Below are 20952 nucleotides of genomic sequence, written 5' to 3' on the forward strand. Positions count from 1 at the left end.
GGTGATAATGATGTGTTAATGTAGGTTCATCAATTGTTAACAAATGTTCCACTCTGGTGGAGGTTTTTGTCCATGGGAGTGGCAAGTGGTAAATGGGAAATTTCTGTACTTTGCACTCCATTTTGCTGTGAAACTAAACTTGCACTAAAAAAATAGTCTAGGCCAGGTGTCGTGGCTCATGCTTGTAATCCCAACATTTCAGGAGACTTGGACAGGAGGATTGCTTGAAGCCAGGAGTTCAGAACAGACAGGGCAATTCAGGGAGATGCTGTCTCTACAAATAATAAAAACATTAAAAGCAGTAAAATAAGTAATATATATATATATATATTTACAAAAACCAACAAATAATAATATATCCACTAGCAATGACTTCTGATTCTTTTTTCCCTCCAACCTCTGGCAACCACTAGTCCTATTTCTGTCTCTATGAATTTGCCTATTCAAGACACTTCCTATAAATGGAAAAATATATGTCACCTTTTGTGACTTACCTCACTTTGCTTAGCATAATGTTCACAAGGTTTATCCATGTGGTAATCCCACATATCAATATTTCATTCCTTTTTTATTGCAATTAATATTTCTGTGTATGAATATACCATATTTTGTTTACCCATTCATATGTTGATGGACATTTGAATTGTTACCACTTTTTCAGCTATTATGAATAATGGTGCCATGAACCTTTTTTCATAAGGTTTTTTTTGTGGACATATGTTTTCCTTTCTCTTGGATACATACCTAAAACTGAAATTGCCAGGTCGTCTGCTAACTCTATGTTTAGATTTTTGAAGAACTGCCAAACCATTTTACAAAGCAGCTGCACATTTTACATTCCTACCAGCAATGCATGAGGGTTCCAATTTCTTCACTATTGTCTGTCATTTTGATTATGCTCATCCTCGTGGGTGTGAAGTGGTTATCACCACAGCATGTTGTTAATTTTCATTTCCTTAGTGACTAATGTCATTGAGCATAGTTTCACATGCTTAATGAACGTTAGTATATCTTCTTTGGAGAAACATTTACTAAAGTCCTTTGCCCATTTTTTAATTGGGTTATTTTTCTTGCTATTTTTGAGTTGTAAGGCTTCTTTATACATTTTGGATACTAGTCTTTTATTAGATATATGCTTTGCACATATTCTCTCTTGTTCTTTGGGTTGCCTTTTATAATTTAATTTTAAAATATAAGTTCCTAGAAGAAAAACTTACATAAGAGGCATCTTAATTATCATAAAAATGAATTTTATTTTCACGATGATTTCTACAGGGGAGAAAAAGGTACAGAAGGCCAGAAAACTACTAACATTTGAGCACCTGCTATGTATCACAAATTGCATGTATGTCATCTCATTTGATCCTAATGAAACATCTGTAAAGTCACTTCTCTTATCCTAACTTCACAGATAAGGAAAGAGTCTTAGACACATTAAGCAGCATGTCAAATTCACTGAGTTCATATAAAGCAAAGCGGGAATTGAATCGCATGTGTTCTAGTGTACCAGATTTCCTCTCTTATTTTCTAAACATCCCTAAACTTGATCAAAAGTAAATTATTTGGATGATTGCTTTTGCTTTTAATGAGAAATTCTGTGCAATGCTTCAAATGCTTCCAATGAAAACTGCTGTATTAATGCCTCATAAACACTTACTGGGCATGCACTAAATATCCCCTGGAGATAATGTCACAGATCTACAGACTTGTATCCATGTTAGATTTTACATTTGCGTCTTACACTCCTAAAGGAAACAGAAGAGAAGCATTTGTTGATTTAAATCATGTCTTGGGAAAATGGCAGCAAAACATGTATCTGACTTAAGGTCTTTTTCCAGATGCTTTTATTTCTAAATTATCTCATAATATTCCAAATGAGAAATGATAAGATTGACACCTAGGTCCACGTGACTGCAAATTCTGCGGGTTTTTCTTCTAAACTTGTACATCAGTGAGCAATTGAATGACATCATACAGTTGATGTATTTTTGTCTATGTTCCACATAAACAAAACTACCAGTGAACAAAAATGAGGAAAGGCAATCACGCAAAATATTTTGCTTTGTCAAGTGACAAAATAAAAAAGAAGAAAAGTGTTTTTTATTACTACATTTTTCTGTCGTTTGGCATAATATCACCTTTGTTCCCCCAACCCCACTTCCTTTATTTTTGTCTTGAGCTCTAATATTTTATGACTCTTTAAAAGAATAATGAAATTAGTAAGTTTCTCTAGTTCCATTTGTTTCATTGTACTACTTATTTCCCTGAGGAAGACAAATTTGGAGATAATTGTATCTAACCTATGCATGCATTTCCCCTAGTTATAGCCAATAAAGTTTAACAATAATAGCTGAGAATTATGCAGCACATAAGTGGTAGATGCCTTTCTAATTTGCATCTGATTCTCACCTCAAGTTTGAATTATGGTCCTTGCTGAAGCCCAGAGAGGTTAAGTTAGTTAACCAAGGCTACAAGCTGGTAACGTGGTAGAATTCCATCCAGATCTGTCCAGCCTCAAAGTCCATGATCTCTTTGCTATATACAACACACACTGCCCTTCACGGGGATCGAGTTTATCCAAAGTCCTAACAGATGGCAGGGGACAAACGGAAATATGGCAGAGGCAAAACTTCTACATCCTCTCTGCTGTTGGTTTTAAGTACTGTCAACAAGAGCACCCATTACAGGCACAGTGTTTTGATATTATGACTCTAAAATTATATGAAAATCTTTCATAGTAGTTATTATTTTCTCAACACCAAAGCATATTTAGATTTCACAGACACATGGGAATGTGCATAAAATGTAGTCTTGGTTTCAAGGGCTGATTGTAATTGGAAAGAAAGGAAAGATAATGTTTGTTATGTGCATCTCTAGACTTCAGCACCCTCATTTGCAAAATGAGGAAATTAAACTAAATAAAAGATAGATATCAGCTCCAAAATTTTGTAATTTGTAAGACTTAACGCGTTATCAGAAAGGGGAGACCTGCTCAGAGACTCTATGTAGATAAAATGTTCTACCTACAACAAATCCTGTAAGAGGAAGTGTCCTGAAAAATAAAGACAAAGACTGGGTGGGGTGCCTCGCACCTGTAATCCCAGCACTTTGGAAGGCCGAGGCAGGCAGATCACTTGAGGTCTGGAGTTTGAGACCAGCCTGGCCAACATGGTGAAACCTGGTCTCTACTAAAAATGCAGAAATTAGCTGGGCGTGGTAGCACATGCCTGTAATCCCAGCTACTCGGCAGGCTGAGGCACAAGAATTGCTAGAACCCAGAGGCAGAGGTTGCAGTGAACATAGATTGCACTACTGCATTCCAGCCTGGGTCACAGAGCAAGACTCTGTCTCAAAAACAAATAAGTAAGTAAGTAAATAAATAATAAACATATAGAGACATGATATAACAAGTAAGAAGAACTCTGTGCCATACACAAGAACAGACCGGGGAACATGCAGAAGGTGAAATGGGTCCAAAAAAAACCAAGTCTGGCTGAACATATGTAAGGCTGAGGCAGGATGGAAGGAGCAGAGGGTGTGGAGAAGCTGCCTGGGCAAGTGCACCGAATTTTCCAAATAGATAATGCATTTAAAGGCCATATAAAGGACATTTTGCAACTGGAAGAGAACACGATGTTCATAAATGCATATGGATATAAATGAAGTAGAGAAGAGAAAAGCAAATTAGCAAAACAGACTCTATATACAAGGTGAAATTCACAGTCAATGACTATACTATGCACAGACTCATAGAGGCCAGGAGTTTACGGTGAGGTGGAAGGAAATAAAAAACATGGTAGTTAGTAAGTGTTAAAATGAAGACAGTGATCTGTCTTTCCTATAATAGATTGGAAACTTAAAAATATCCAATTGGAAAGTAGACAAAGAAATTCTATGAACCAAGAAATCTTCTGACATCAAGTGAATAGTAAAAAATATATACATATTTAATATGGGATATATAAATAACTTAAATCTCAAAACAAGCCATATGTATATGGTGGTATTATTTCACAGGCAAGAAAAGTGCTGCTCAAAGAGACTACATAGAATCCCCAAAGCCTCGGTTATTAATCTGCAGAAGTTGAATTTAATCCCACATCTGGATGACTCCAAAGCATGTCTACTTAAAAACTAGAATATCACACTTTCCAATGACAGTCAAATGAAATTTTTTAAATTGCATACGTAGCTTTTAGCTTAAGCACATTCATACAACCAGTCTATTTTTTAAAATAACCAATCTCAAGGTACTGTGGTTAGCAATATTTAATGCTAAATAAAAAACACAAAACAATTTTTGAAAAAAGTGAAAGTTTTTGTGAAAATATTTTTATGTGTTTCTTTAGGGGAAAAAAAATGTACCTGAATATGATTAAGCACTGTATAAAACTTTAAAAAGTCACATCTTGAGAAAAAATACAAATTATATTAAATAGCCATGATAATACTCTAACTATCTCATTATTACTAGAATATCTTCAACTAAGTCAGCCAAATACAGGGTGAAAATCAAGTAAGCTAATATATTAGAAGATAGTATACAGTTAAGTCTTACTCAAATATTTTCCTTTGAGGAAATAAGAAACTTTATGCTTTGAAAATATTTCAATTGTTTCTGGCTTCTGAGGCATCTTAACACTTCTAACTTTACGCTTCTAGAGAAATTCTTTTATTTCCTTTTCATGCTTCCTGTGGTTTGGACATAATGTTCTCTTTCTAGCCAGCTTTGTTGGGTTTCTGAACAGTTTAACACAGTATTCTTGGCTGGAGGGTCGGTAAGGGAGAAATAGCAGAGTATGAAGTTAAGAATTCTCATACCATCTTTATTTAGCAGAATATGTTCATCTCGTTCTCAGTTTATCTGAGGCAGAAGAATGGATTACAGTAAAAGGTAGTATTAGTTCAGGTTCACTCGACTGACATTTAAGGTGTAAACCAGCTGGTTCTGCGGAAGATGTTGGCAGTAAAATGAGACTGTCCTTACTTTGGACAGACATTAAATTCAGTGGGGGAAATATATAGATATATATCATTTCACATGTAGCATATGGTGAACATAACCCTAAATGTATATTCATGGTGTTCTCAGAGGTGCTTAGCTCAGACAGGACTGAAGGAAGCTTCTTGAAAACACCCAAACCAAACCTCAAAAACAAGGTAGAATTACAATTACCTGACAGAAAGAATAACAGAGAATCTTAATCTGTCCAGTTCATACAAAATGCAACAAAATTATTAGAGTTGTTTGCTTGTTGTATCTTAGCCTTTATTATGCATAGTTTATGCATTCACATCAAAAGTTATTTTTAAAGACAATAAAACTAGAAATATTTTAGCAAAGGAAGAAACTAACATTAATCAAAGATGTGTAAAATAAAATGCTGACTAATGTTCATAGTGCTAGAAAAATATTACCACATCTAAGAATCATGCTTTTTATTTTTTTTAGCTTTTTGGTTCTAACTTCAATTATTTAAGGACTGTTTCTTTCTTGAATACAGCCATTGGCACATTAATAACACCGAGGACAGTACTGGAAACCCCAGTTAAATATTTAGGCTGATTGAGGAGGATGCATAATTATGGGTGTCTATTGTGTAAGATATTTGAAAGCGAGGTGTGACACCCAAGTACCCTTTCATTTTCTTCAAGCAGAAATTCTTTTTTATTTAAACAATCAGCCTTGAAAACAACACCAGTTTAAGGCTCTCTTGGGGATCTGTGTGAGTACGAAGCTGGTAATTTTTTCTAACAATCTTGACTTGCACCCAGCTTTGCTCAACAAGGTTTTTTCCATTCCAGTGCTGTCCAAGCCACATTGTTTGCTAAACAATTACCAAATAAACTAGACGAAGATCAAGCGGGCAGACACTCTTAGTTGCACTGGGGAGACGATAGAATGGTTGACTGGATATTAGGGCTAAAGGAATATCATGGCCTGGCTCAGTGGCTCACACCTATAACCTCAGCACTTTGGGAGGCCAAGACAGGCACATCACTTGAGCCCAGGAGTTCGATACCAGCCTGGGCAACATGGTGAAACACATCTCTACCAAAAGTAAAAATAATCTGGCTGAGCATGGTAGCATGCACCTGTAGTCCTAGTTACTCAAGAGGCTGAGGTAAGAGGATAGCTTGAGCCTGGGAGGTGAAGATTGCAGTGAGGCAAGATCATGCCACTGCACTCCAGCCTGGATGACAGAGTGAGATCCTGTCTCAAAAAAAAAAAAAAAAAAAAAGGAAGGAAAAGAAAGGAAATAACATGCCCATATCTCCAGCTGCCACTTATATTACCTGACAAATGGCCACACTGACAAGAAGATGGTGCCTCAGAAAGAGCACAGGACGCCATTTTTTCTCATAGAAACTGACACTAAGTCCCTGAAAGTTGTATTCATTTCCTCTACTAAGTAATTCACTGTCTCTTGTTCCCAGACCTTCCTTGACCTGATAGCTCTTTAGAGAAAAATAACTTCTATTTAAGTAATATTTTGCAATTCATTAACTGCTTCCATAAAGTTTGCTGTATTTAGATACTTTCAGCTGCTCTTTACACTAAATAATCATTAGCTCAATTTTACAGACCAGAAAACCAAGATTAAAAAAGGATGATGCCTGCCAGTCTTCATAAACCCTTTCAGGTATGTGTCATTCATCCCTATTTTACAGTTGAGAAAACTAAAACTTTCTGTAAATCTTCAAAGTCATAATGAGTGATAGATTTGGCACTTAAAATTAACATTGTAAAAAAGTCACTCTTTCGAGTAATTAGCAACAAGAATAATGATTGGAATCACATATGGAGCTTCCTCAAAATTCACTTCTAGCCTATATTTTAGACTTCCTTGGGTCTAGTAAATCATGTGAATTTTAAAAGCTTCCACGATGTATTCTAATGTGCACCCCTGGTTAAGATCCACTGCTTCCTCATTTGCTTCTTTCTATTATCTATTCATACTAGAGTTAGAGCATCAAGAATCACTTGTCATCTTTTAAAAATGAATTATTGGCCAGGGGCAGTGGCTCAAGCCTGTAATCACAGCATTTTGAGAGGCCGAGGTGGGTGGATCACGAGGTCAAGAAATCAAGACCATCCTGGCCAACATGGTGAAACCCCGTCACTACTAAAAATACAAAAATTAGCTAGACGTGGTGGTGCATGCCTGTAATCTCAGTTACTTGGGAGGCTGAGGCAGGAGAATAGCTTGAACCCAGGAGGCTTAGGTTGCGGTGAGTTGAGACCACGCCACACTACTCTCCAGCCCGGCAAGAACAAGACTTCATCTCAAAAAAAAAAAAAAAAAAGAATTATTGATTTAACTGCATTTAACATGGATTCTGATCATCAAGTTGATCATTAACAATTATGAAACTTAACAGATATCTAGTTTTTACTGTAATACCCTCAATATCTCAATGTATAATTAATTTTAATCACTTAAAACATCTTAAGCACAGATAAAGTTATAATAATTAAAACAGCATGGGTGCTGAAATAAACACATGGACAAATACACCAATGGAACAAAAGAGAGGGCCCAAAAATAGCCACATTTTTATCAAATTAGTATATTTGACTATATACAATGGGCACCATATTTGCTATCATTATTGTCATTGCTATTATTATTATTGTCATTATTATTATGGCAGAGGTTATTCTACAGAAGAATGAGTAAGGGATGGTCTTCTCAATATACTTACCATGAACAAAATGGTTCTAGATTTAAAAGACAAAAAAGTTATACTGTTACCTCAGACCAGACAAAAACAACAGCTCCAAGCAAGCTGTAAACTTAAATGTAAAGGATAAAATTCAAATGCTTTTAGGAGATACGGTAGAAGACTATCATCATTGTAACCTTGGGGTTAGGAAAATATTTCTTTCTTAAATGAGACACCAAAAAAAGCACATTTAAGAAATAAATGGGTAAATTTGACTACATCAAAATAAGAACTCATTTATCAAAAGACATCATCAACAGAGTAAAACTACAAGTCATAGAATTAAAAAAATGTTAGTTAAATAAGTAACAAAGGAATAGTAGAGAGACTTTAGAACAATGATACAAAAAAGGAAGAAAATCCAGTAGAAAAATTGGCAAAATATTTGAACAGGAGCTTCACAAAATGGGAAATTCAGATTGTTGCGAAACTTATAAAATGTGTTTAACATTATTGGTAATCAGGAAAAGGCACATTAAAACTGTAATATGATACCCTTACAGAGCCAGAAGATTGAGAAAAGTGAGAACACTATGAGTTGCGTACACTGCTACTAGGAGCATAAATTGGTAGAGCCATTTTGGAAAACAGTTTGGAATTAGCTAGTAAAACTGAAGACATGCATGTCTTATCCTACAATTTCAAACATTGAAATAAAACTCATACCATCTCTTCCTACGTGGACTAGAATATGTAACATGTAAAAGAATGTCTGTAGCATCATTTTTTCTAATTATTCCAAACTGGAAACAATCCAAATGTCCAAAGACAGTAGAATGGAGAAGTAATTTTGATATATTCAGAGATTAGAACTTTTGCAGCAATCAAATAAAATAAACACTGGCTGTATTCTAAAATCTTCCAAGATGATATTGAATAAATGAAACCAGAACATATAATAATACATTTTGTATGTATCCACTCAAATTAATTTTTTAAATGTAAAATTAAACTATATTATTAGGGATATACATATAGTTGGGAAACTATAGAGAAAGTGGTTGCTGTAAAGTCAAGGCGATTGTTGTCTCACGAGGGAAAGGAAGGAGGAATCGAATCTGGAAGAGATACACGGTGATATAGAAAACTTCTGTGAATGTAGCAATATTTTATTTCTCACGTTTGGTGTTCTCTTTATAATTTTCATTATATTCTTCAACTATGCTTCATACCTTTTTTTGTATTTGTATTACGTCTCACAATATTGCATAGGTTTTCAAAAGCCTGCTTAAGCAGAAAACCACCTGTTAAATGTTTATTATTCTCAAATTTGAGTATAATAAGTATTTGGGGTTAAGAAATAAAAAGGATAAATGAAATAAGTTTGGTCTACTGCTGAAATGGTATATATATAGATAAAATTGTAAGTATGCATCAAATGTGTTGGTGTGTTTTCTCATTGTCATGTGGTGCGGAGCAGTTGGTGATTCTGGAACTGCTTTTTCAGTTATAGTAAGACATCCCAACAATAATCTCTAGAAATCAGAGAATAACAATAAAGCTTTGCTCCTAGCAAAACTAACAATGAAGTGCCTGCAGGCAGGGCATGGCGACTGAGATTTTAATTAATCAGCATGTTTATTTTAGTATGAACTGCACTCCCACCACTTCCTGTGTTCAGAGTTTATTATTAATATTTCTATGGATGACATAGCTTCCTTTCCACGACCTTGCTCCTTTCTTTATTGTCTTGGCTATCTAAGGGGTTATTTACTTAGCTCTGGCTGATTCTTACATGAATCTTTTTACAGGAAGAACATAATTAAAGGATAAACCAATGGATTCTTATTAAAATGTGAAAAATAAAATTATGGGTGGCATGGCTACGGATTTGGTCATAAAACCAAGAGCACCCTATGTCAGGACTAAAACATATTTACACATTAAATAAGAACATTATGAATGAACACACAGAAAATAGAGCTATCACAACAATGTAAATGGAAACTAGCCCCTTATCTTATTTGACACTTAGAGAATCCTTCACCTTTCACCATCTAGGGAAATAGGAAAGAACAGAATAACAAATGGAGGTGTTCCTTCTAGCACCTCTAGATTTTTCCTTTTCACCAGGAGTTTCATCTTTTTATTCTGATTAGTGGATTATGGTCCAATTAAACCAAACAAAAAATGACAACTTTCCTGAAATGAGAGTGGTTTTAGTTTTTTAATCATATGCAATAAAAGCTAACATTCATTTAACACTTAACATCTGAAAGTGACTTACCTGTATTATTCTTCAATCCCCACAAAATTTTACGAAATTGTTATTCTCCTTCCCCATTTTATAGGGGAAGAAACTGAAGTGTAGAGAAGCTGAGTGTTTTTCATACAGCAAACTGGTGCTTGTGGAAGAGTCAGAATTCAACCCCAGGAGCCTGATTCCAGAGGCCACACAACCCACTACAACACATGAAATGACATATGGCCTTCCATCAGCTAAGGGACCCCAGAGATTCTACAGAATTTCCCGACACTTCCGAAAATGCTGTAAATGCTCTGCTTTGATGATAATCACTAGAATAATGCCTGGACAGCATCCTTAAAAGCTTGAATAAATTATAGTGGATTTTAGAAGCATATGATTTATTCCCAGAAATCTTATCCGTAGAGCCTCTGCAGTAGCTAGAAAAGGATCAGAAATGTTTCTAAAATTCTGTATCTTAACATTGTCTTATGTGTAATGTCTCTCTCGATTCCCCGAGGCAGTGTACCCGTGTCCCTTTGCCACTGCACTTTTCCCATTATACTGCTGTTTATGTATGTTTCTTTCCTCTCTACTAGATTTGGAGAACCAATAAAACCAGAAATTTCAAATGTTTGTATCCCCAGTACTTTCACAAGGACTGGAATATAGAATCACAATATGCAGTTCTGGAATGCAGGATTAAGCAGTCACATAATAGCACTGATAGAGTTTGGCTATGTTCCCACCCAGATCTCATCTCGAATTGTATAATAGTTCCCATAATCCCCACGTGTCATGGGAGGAACCTGATGAGAGGTAATTTAATCCCGGGGGCTGTTACCTGCATGCTGTTCTCATGATAGTGACTGAGTTCTCATGAGATCTGATGGTTTTATAAGGGGCTTTCTCCTTTTTCTTGGCACTTCTTTGTCCTGCTGCCCCATGAAAAATAATGTGTTTGCTTCCCTTTCACTCATGATTGTAAGTTTCCTAAGGCCTCCCAGCCCTGTGGAACTGAATCGGTTAAACCTCTTTCCTTTATAAATTACCCAGTCTTGGGTATGTCTTTGTTAGCAGCATAGGAATAGCCTAATATAGCACTTAATATTTATTGCATCTACTCTATGCTAGGTGCCATAGAAGACATTTTGTGTGTGTTATCTGTTCTTCACAAGAATTTAATGAGGTTAAAAATTCTTATTAGGCTTATCTTTAAGTGTATAATTAAATGCTTAGGTTTAAATACAAATAGCTTGCTCATGGTCATGCAGGTAGTTACAATGAAGATAAAATCCAAATTTGGGGCCATCTGGCTCCAGAGTCTGTCCCCTTGAGCACTGACTGCACTGCTCTGTTTTCCTGTCTTAAAATTCATCACTTTTGTTAAAAATTAGTCGGATTCTAGTGGGTTTTTTTTTGTTGTTTTTTTTTATTGAGATAGAGTCTCAATCTGTCTCCAGGCACCAGGCTGAAGTGCAGTGACGCGATCTCGGCTCACTGCAACCTCCGCCTCCCGGGTTCAAGCAATTCTCCTGCCTCAGCCTCCCGAATAGCTGGGATTACAGGCTCGCGCCACCATGCCCAGCTAGTATTTGTATTTTTAGTAGAGACAGGGTTTCACCGTGTTGGCCAGGATGGTCTCGATCTCTTGACCTCTTGATCCGCCCGCCTCGGCCTCCCAAAGTGCTGGGATTACAGGCTTGAGCCACCGTGCCTGGCCTTAATGGTAGGTTTTAGTATGACTTGATGATAAACAACACTGTTTAGACTGGTATGCATAAATATTCCTTGTGAAATATATTTAATTTCCTAGATGGGTGATTCCTTAAGAGTCAGACCCGGCCAGGCGCGGTGGCTCATGCCTGTAATCCCAGTACTTTGAGAGGCCGAGGCGGGTTGATCATGAGGTCAGGCGTTTGAAACCAGCCTGGCCAATATGGTGAAACTCCGTCTCTACTAAAACTACAAAAATTAGCCCAGCATGGTAGCATACGCCTGCAGTCTCAGCTACTCAGGAGGACGAGGCAGAGGAATCGCTTGAACCTGAGAGGCAGAGGTTGCAGTGAGCCAAGATTGCACCACTGCACTCCAGCCTGGGCGACGGAGTGAGAGTCTGCCAAAAAAAAAAGTCAGACACTTCAACCTCATTACAGCCCTGCTTCATAACTGCATACATGGGGAAATTAATAATAACTGCATACATGGAGAAATTAATAGTGCTTGCTCTTTTGGGGGTATAAAAACTAAATAATTGAATAGTGAAAGCACGTTTCTACTGACTGTGTATTAGATATTAAAATATAGTGGCAACTGGGTTGTAGACAGCATGAATTATTCCTGTGAAATACAGTTACTGCATTTCTAGTACTTCTAATTGTCCTCAAATATAAGCCCTATGTGTTTAAGAAAGAGAAAAGAATGCTAAAGAGCACTCCAGTTCGAGGAAAAATAAAAATAATTCCCATTAACTATTCTGGAAGGTTGTAAATATTATACAGACACTGTAGGTCTGATTCTATCTAAGTTTAGCTATTTTTATTAAAGGTAGGTTTTTTTCCCCCTACAGTATATTTCTGCCCTTTGTTTTTAATAAGAATTGTAAGAAGCATTTCCAGAGCTGCGGGAACAATTTCACACTTTAAGCAAGAGCTTAGAGAAAACACCAAACTCTGTATTTGAAATAGATATAAAAAAGAAACCATTTGTTCTGGCATTTTTCCAAAACTTAGTCATAATAATGTGAATTTTTAAGCAATATAAAATAGTTCTCTCTAAAGTGATGGAATTCAAAATAAGTCCAAAGGAAATGCTCACCAAGAATTGCTTCTCCATAGCAATTCATGGAATCTGAGGTTAAATTATTCCTGAAAATAAAACAAATGAAACTGAGATACTATCAAGCCATCAGACCAAGTGTCGGCAAGAGAGGCCATTGTTTTTTCTTCCATTCTGTCTTATACTCTCTACTCAAACCTGTGCACAAGAAAAATATAAGAAAGTTAAAAACAGTCCTCAGAAAATAACGCATTTCAGAAGGCAAAAAAAAAGGTTTTTTTGTTTCTTTTTCTGGGAGATGATGAATTATCCACCCCTGGGCACAGGCATACTGAAGCAAAGAGTAGTCAATCACTGCTCAGGGCATTGTAGGGTATTGAGAATCACATCAGTTAGTTTTTTCCCCAGATCTGAAGGTCTATGATTCTGACACTCATTTGTGCTAATTACTAGTACTCAGCTGCTGTGAGGTCATCCTATGCTCTCTTGACTTCACTTTTTAAGGGTAGGATTCAGTCTCTGACCTATGGCTTCTGGCTGGCTGGAAATCACACCTCTAGGTCCAGGAACACCTCTGTCCAGGCAGTTTAAAATGGAGCGGAGGGTAAAACCATCTCTGTGCTTGTTCTTAGAAATCTGTTCAGAGTTCATCTACTCTGGTTCCCCTTCACTCTAGATCCACTTATCTGTTTACAAACATAAGCTAGTAAGAGGTGCGTCGGGATTTAAACCAAGGTCTGACTCCAAATCTCATGTTCCCATTGCATATCACATGATCCATTATCCTAGATTTTTCACAACTGAGGAGTGGAATTATAATTTGTTGTTGCTCATGTCCTGACATAGCTCATAGCCTAGCAAGGACTGCTTAGCCTGGAGTGTGCAAAGGTCGGGGACATGGCTAAGCCAGATGGTCATAGCTGAAAAGATTCTCTTGTCCATCATCCAGGCTAGCATTGATGCCTTGAGCATAGCAGTCGGATCTTTTCAAATAAATCCAACTGTGCTTCTGCTGATAACATCCTACACTAGGGATTGTTGGCTACAGGATTAAATTTGCATGTCCCAGCTAAACTGGAGAATCACAGAATTATTGAATTGAAAGTAGAATATACCTTAGAAGCCCTTGAATGTCTAAGTTACATTTTTTAAAGGTGGGAAATGGAGACTCAGCAAAGCCTAAGTAGCACAATATTAACCAATATTGGAATTAGAGCTTCAGTCTGAGCCCTTTCTACAACATAAAGGGATAGATTATTTCATCATGCTTTGCACTAGAAGTCCAATGAACTTCATGCATGTTGTACAAATTGAAAGTTTGTGGCAATCTTGCCTCAAACTAATCTATCAGCACCATTTTTTTCAACAGCATGTGCACACTTGGTGTCTCTGTGTCATGTTATTCTTATAATATTTTAAACTTTATCACTATAATATCCGTTATGATGATATGTGATCAGTGATCTTTGATGTAACCATTGTAATTGTTTTGAGACACCAGAAATCACTCTCATATAAGATGGCAAACTAAATCACTAAATGTTGTACCTGTTCTGACTGCTCCACCGACTGGCTGTTCCCCTGTCTCTCTCCCTTTGATTGGGCCTCCCTGTTCTCTGACATGCAGCAATATTGAAATTAAGTGAATTAATAACCCTCCAATGGCCTCTAAGCATTCAAGTGAAAGGAAGAGTTGCACTTTAAATCAAAAGCTAGAAATAATTAAGCTTAGTAAGGAAGATATGTCAAAAGCTGAGATAGGCTGAAGCCTAGTCCTCCTGTGCCAAACAGCCAAGTTGGGAATGGAAAAGAAAAGTTCTTGAAGGAAATTAAAACTGCTACTCCAGTGAAACAGCCTTATTGTCAATATGAAGTAAGTTTGAATGGCCTGGATAAAAGATCAAACCAGCTGCAACATTCCCTTAAGTCAAAGGCTAATCCAGAGCAAGACCCTATGACAGAGAGGCGAGGAAGCTGCTGAAGAAAAGTTGAAAGCTAGCACAGGTTGGTTCATGAGGTTTAAGGAAGGGAGCCATCTCCTCTACATAAAAGTGCAAGGTGTAGCAGCAAGTGCAGACGTAGAAGCTGCAGCAAGTGAGCCAGAAGATCTAGCAAAGATAATTGATAAACATGGCAACGCTAAAAATCATTTTCAATGGAGACAAACAGACTTCTATTGAAAAAACATGCCATCTAGGACTTCCATAGCTTCAGAAGAGAAGTCAATACCTGGCTTCAAAGTTTAAAGGTCAGACTGACTTTCTCATTAGAGGCTAATGCGCTGGCGACTTTAAGTTAAAGCCACTGTTCATTTACAATTCCAAGAATCCTAGGGCTTTTCAGAATCATGCTAAATCTACTCTGCCTGTGCTCTATAAATAAAACAACAAAGCTTAGATGACAGCACATCTGTTTATAGCACGTAAACAGAATATTTTAAAGGGTTCGAGACTTTAGTGAAGGACGTAACTGCAGATGTGTTGGAAATAAAAAGAGAACTAGAATTAGAAGTGGAGCCTGATGATGTGACTGAATTGCTACGAGTTCACGAGAACATTTGAATGGGGGCTGAACATGGTGGTTCATGCCTGTAATCCCAGTACTTTGGGAAGCAGAGGTGGGCAGATCACCTGAGGTCAGGAGTTCGAGACTAGCCTGGCCTACATGGTGAAACCCTGTCTCTACTAAACATACAAAAATTAGCTGAGCATAGTGATGAACATATGTAATCCCAGCTACTCGGGAAGCTGAGGCAGGAGAATCACTTGAGCCCAGGAGGCAGAGGTTGCAGTGAGCCAAGATCACGCCATTGCACTGGGTGACAGAGCAAGACGCCGTCTCAAAAAACAAACAAAACTTGAATGGATGAGGAGTTGCTTCTAATGGATGAGCAAAGAAAACAGTTATTTGAGATATAATCTACTCCTAGTGAAGATATGAACATTGTTTAACTGATGTCAAAAAATTTAGAATATTACATAAGCTTAATAAAGAAGTGGCAGGATTTGAGAGGATTAGCTGCAATTTTGAAAGTTCTACTGAGGGTAAAATGCTACCAACAGTGTCACATGCCACAGAGAAATCTTGCATGAAAAAGAGAGTCGATCAATGTGTCAAATTTCACTGTTGTGTTATTTTAAGAAATTGCCACTGCCATTCCTACTTTCAGCAACCACCACCCTAATCAGTCAGCAGCCATCAACATCAAGGCAAGACCCTCCACCAGTGGAAAAGCAAAGGCTAAGCTGCTTGTCAGCATTTTTTAGCAAGACAGTATTTTTAAATTGAGGTATATACGTTGTTTTTTAGCTACTGCACACTTAATATAGTGTATTACAATTTTTATGTGCACTTGGAAACCAAAAAATTTGTGTGACTCACTTCATTGTCATGTTTACTTTATCGTGATGGTCTGGAAATGAACCTGCAATAGATCGGAAGTATGCCTGTGGTCCTTCCAAACTACGCCATGGAGGGAGCTTGAGGTCAGCAACCCTGTCTGTGTGTTGAAGAGAACTCAGGCTTTGTCTTTTCGACCAGAGCCGGGGACCAAACATGATAAAAGAAGCTCATAGACCTGTCATAAAACCAGGGTGTCCAGAGAAAGTGTTTAAACAATGGCAAAGCAGACAAGATCAAAGGGCAGCTAGAGAGGGGGAAATTAAATTTAGAATATTTAAAATTTGAAACACCTTTTTTTTTTTTTTTTTGAGACAAGGTCTTGGTCTATTGCCCAGGCTGGAGTGCAGTAGCACGATCTCAGCTCAAGCGATTCTCTTGCCTCCCAAGTAGCTGGGACTACACTCACGTGCCACTGTACCTTCCTGGCTAATTTTTGTATGTTCAGTACAGATGGGGTTTCACCATGTTGGCCAGGCTAATCTTGAACTTCTGACCTCAGGTGATCCACCCACCTTGGCCTTCCAAAATACTGTGATTATAGCCGCAAGCCACCATGCCTGGCCTGAAACATCTGTTCTGATTTTAGTAGGTGCAATTCCAAGTACTATTTTTTCTAATGTTTTAATGGACTTGTCAAATACTTCTTTTCTTTGTAGCAACTTTATCTATAAAAATAGAATAAATTTCTGGCTGTTGAACAAATGAGAATATAATTTAGCTAATGCTGAAAATATCTCAAGCAAGTCCTAAATATGGCAACAAGAGCATGAAGTAAGCTCATTATTCAAGCACAGGCTTTATCCTTATCAAATTTTAGCCCAAAGTGAAAATTTCAGCCAAAAGGATAGGTGGAAAGGCATCTTAATTATAAATAATTGAAGGCATATTTTTGTAAGGTTTAAGACAAACTCTTAAGGCACGGAATAATACACACACATTTATCAATGTCAAATTCTTAATTTTGATAGAATGTAATAAATATACATAATGTAAACTCTGGAGAAGACTTGTTAAAAGGCAACATCATGTGAAACTATAATTACTTCCAAATAGTTTTTCAAAGCTAACTCTTGAAGAAGTTACTAAGTAAAAATAATGCACACACACGGCAGGCTATTTTATGACCTACTATGATGATCAATTGTTCCTATTAGTGTGCAGCTGGTGTTTTTCTTCTGTTTTCATGTGCTTATTTTTTAGCCTATGTTAAGCACTATCAGAAAGTCAAGGTAGATTCATTTCCATTGTCAGCACCACGAAAAATTCACTAAGTGTATTTTTCCATTGATTTAGGCCATTATTTGTACCACTTAGGTACCAGCTTAATGAATTTAGGTACCTAGACCTTTATCATGGTTCACATTTTACTTTGCCTGGTGTTTATTTTTTTAAAAGTACATTAGTCTCAAGCCACAAAAGAAAAGCCTCTGTATGTTATGGTTCATTTAAAGGCTGTCAATGTTGATCAAATCCTTTTCAGTGCTATAGATTGTGACTAAAGTTTTTTTTTAATTGAGAAGGCAAAAAGCGCAATTTAGGAAACATTTAATTTTATTGAATCTACCCTAAATGGATCATGATTCTTAACATAGTGTTGATTTACATAAGGACATAAATAAGTGCTTCCCATGAAATGTTGAAGTAGGAAGAGACCAGAGGATCATCCAATTTCCCTGCCACACTTTTTTTTTTTTTTTTTTTTTTTTTGCGATGGAGTCTCACACTATTGCTGGGGCTGGAGTGCAATGGCGCAATCTTGGCTCACTGTAGCTTCCACCTCCCAGGTTCAAGCGATTTTCCTGCCTTAGTCTCTCAAGTCACTGGGATTACAGGTGCCCGCCACCAAGCCTGGCTAAATTTTTGTATTTTTAGTAGAGACGGGGTTTCACTATGTTGATCAGGCTGGTCTCGAACACCTGACCTTGTGATCCACCCACTTCAGCCTCTCAAAGTGCTAGGATTACAGGCGTGAGCCACCGCACCTGGCCTATGCCACACTTTTTAGATGATGTACTTGAGGCTTAGCAAGATCAAATGACTTCCCTTCTCAGGCCACCAGTTGTAACTGAAAAACCTGGGGCATCTTTATCACTGCAAACTATTTGTACCCAAGTTTTGTTTGCTTGAATTTAAGAACTAGCTTCACCATGCAGTAGCTATGTGACTTTAGGCAAATTATTTATTCTCTCTATGCTTCAGCTTCTATATATGTAACATGGAGATACAAGTAGTGCAGCTGCTGAGGTCTTGCTAAGGTTGTTGGATACTTTTTTTTTTTTTTTACAGGCGGGGTTTCACCTTGTTGGTCAGGGTGGTTTCGAACTCCTGACCTCAGGTGATCCACCCACCTCGGCATCCCGAAGTTCTGGGATTACAGGCATGAGCCACCATGCCCAGCCAGTTGTTGAATACTTTTAATTCTAGACAGCCTAGATTTTAATTGAGGTGATTTTTTATTTGTAATTCTGCATAGTCTTGATTTTATCAGTCTTTCCCCTTACATGACTTTTCTATTTTAAGAACCATTGTTTATCACATAACATTCTTAATTCAAAATTGAATATGTATATTGCCGGACTCATTGCCATAGTAGTCACTACAGTTTGTGTATCTCCCATCCACTCCTCTTCTTCCACACTCCCAGGTAGACGGGACTCGGCCCAGCATTCTTCTTCTCTTCCCAGATGCCAGGTAGACTCATAGGTCCTCCCAGAAACAATCTTCCCCTTGCTTTGATTCATAGCTTTATTCCAGCATCTTGATCTTCTCCAAGAATATCCAGGTCAAGGTTTTTGTTCCACCTAAAGGGGAGCAAGTCTGTACCAACACTGTCAATTGGGATCTCAGCAGGACCTGGAAAGGCTCTCATTCTCCAGTCTTCCTGTCCCAAGACTCCAGATGCTGCCCCTGTGAGGTTGTCACTTAGCAGCTGGACCGGGGTAGGTGGAGTACACCAGCAGTCATCTTAAAGCCATAATCTTCTTAGAAACTACTGGTGACTTTTTTAAAAGTCAGGAACAGAATTATTTATTCCTCAAACCCATTTATCTTCCAGAAAACTGGAATTAATCACTAATCATCCAGCTTCTAGAAATCATAATGGATTCTTCTCTTTCTCTCCTTCTCCACTTCAAATCCATTCCCATGGCCTGTTAATTTTACCTTCACTCAAAACTATGTACTTTTTCCATTGCTGCCGCTGTGTCTCTACTACTTCAATGGAGCATTAGCCTTATAACTAGTTCTCCTGGTTCTCTGTTGTACATGGTGTCTTCAGTTCATTCTCCATATGGGAGCATCCTTGAGCTTTTACCGACAAATTGAATTATGTCTCTCCTGGGCTCCCCACATGTAGCATGCAATTAAAAATTCCTATCACGGACCATAAATCCTTAAGTAACCTGCCCATTGCTTATCTCTGCAGTATCTGGTGCAATTTCTCCTCTCACTCACTATGCTTCAGCTACTTGGGCCCTAATTCCATTTCTGGAACATTTTGAGAGTTTTCTTTACTTATTTTAGGGTTTCTGCTGATGCCATTCCTCCCACCTGGAATGTTCTTCCCTAAGCTCCCGGTATAGCAGCTGTCCTCTCATCCTGAAGGTCCCGGTTCAATGTCTCTTACTTAGGGATATCTTTCCTGATCATTCTAAGCGGGTTCTTCTCCTGTTATTTTTTTAAACTAACCTCTCTGTTTCTTTATTTCATGACATTTCACATTTTGTATTTATTTATTTCTTTGCTAATTTATTGTCCGTTTAACTGTATGTTCTGTGATAACAAGGACCGTGTATGATTTGCTAATAACTTCATACCATGAACATGATTGGTACCAATCAAATTTTGTGAATTAAATAAAATGTGGGTAAAAAAGGTAGACAAGTGTACATTTCAAACACAACACACTGACTGTCTTAAAAGGATATAAAGCATGTGTATTAATGACTACAATATAAATAAACATACCATATGCTATATGAAAGACATACACTCAATCCATGAAAACAGAGAGAGAGGGAAAAGATATGAAGGCAACTTTAAAGAGTGATGGGTGTCTGAATTGAGCCTCCAGCTCAATAGGCAGAGATGGAAAGGAAGGGATTAAAAGCAAAAACAACTTAAGTACAAGCATGGGGATGGAGAAGTTCTATTACGTATATCCAAGATATAAAACAGATAGGAAAGTAGTCCTTATAAGGAGATAAGACATTGTGCTGAGGAGTTTGCACGTTGTTCAGTAAGTAGGAAGGGTAATAGTATTTAAAACTTTAAGCTGGATACTGGCATATTCATCAGGAAGTATAAAGACAACAGAAGAGATTAGGAGAGGATAATATGGATGAGGAGAGCTTTAAGTTTGGCTTGAATTATGATGGTAATACTGCAAATGGAGGATGATGGATGATCAGAGGCTCTAACCTGGGCTCCAAGGAATGTTAGAGTTTGTGGAAATATCTCCAGGGAGGTAGAAATCCCTGAAGATGTACATAAATATCCTGTGTATTTTTCAAGAGAGAATCCTGGGTTTTCATAAGAAATCTCAAGAGAGCCTCCAATTTCAAAATTTTAAGGTGGCTGGTTTACGTGATTTTAGTTTTCTGGGGCCACGTAGAAACCCTTATCCATGGCCTGAGCTTTTCCTGCTTTGTCTGAATTATTTGGTGGAGTAAGACATTACCCAAATTAGTTTACATTTCTAAAGAACACCTCCTGAGCACAGACCTACTGCAAGTCATTTATATGCATTCCTTTTCACTCAGGAGAGAGTACTTTTCTCCTTCTCACTGAACTCACTTTGAGCACCTAAAGCTAAGCATTCATATTCAGTGGATTAAATATACCCACTCATCCTTTTAAAC

At 37.4% G+C, this 20952-nt stretch overlaps 1 pseudogene; it reads left to right on the forward strand.

The window, feature by feature from the left end:
* The window catches only part of LOC105707900 (small ribosomal subunit protein uS5m-like), a 54695-nt pseudogene that overhangs the window by 4834 nt on the left and 28909 nt on the right, over positions 1-20952 (forward strand).

Source organism: Aotus nancymaae, unplaced genomic scaffold (genome assembly GCF_030222135.1).
Source record: "Aotus nancymaae isolate 86718 unplaced genomic scaffold, 86718_ANA_hifiasm-v0.15.2.pri h1tg000033l, whole genome shotgun sequence".
NCBI lineage: Eukaryota > Metazoa > Chordata > Mammalia > Primates > Aotidae > Aotus > Aotus nancymaae.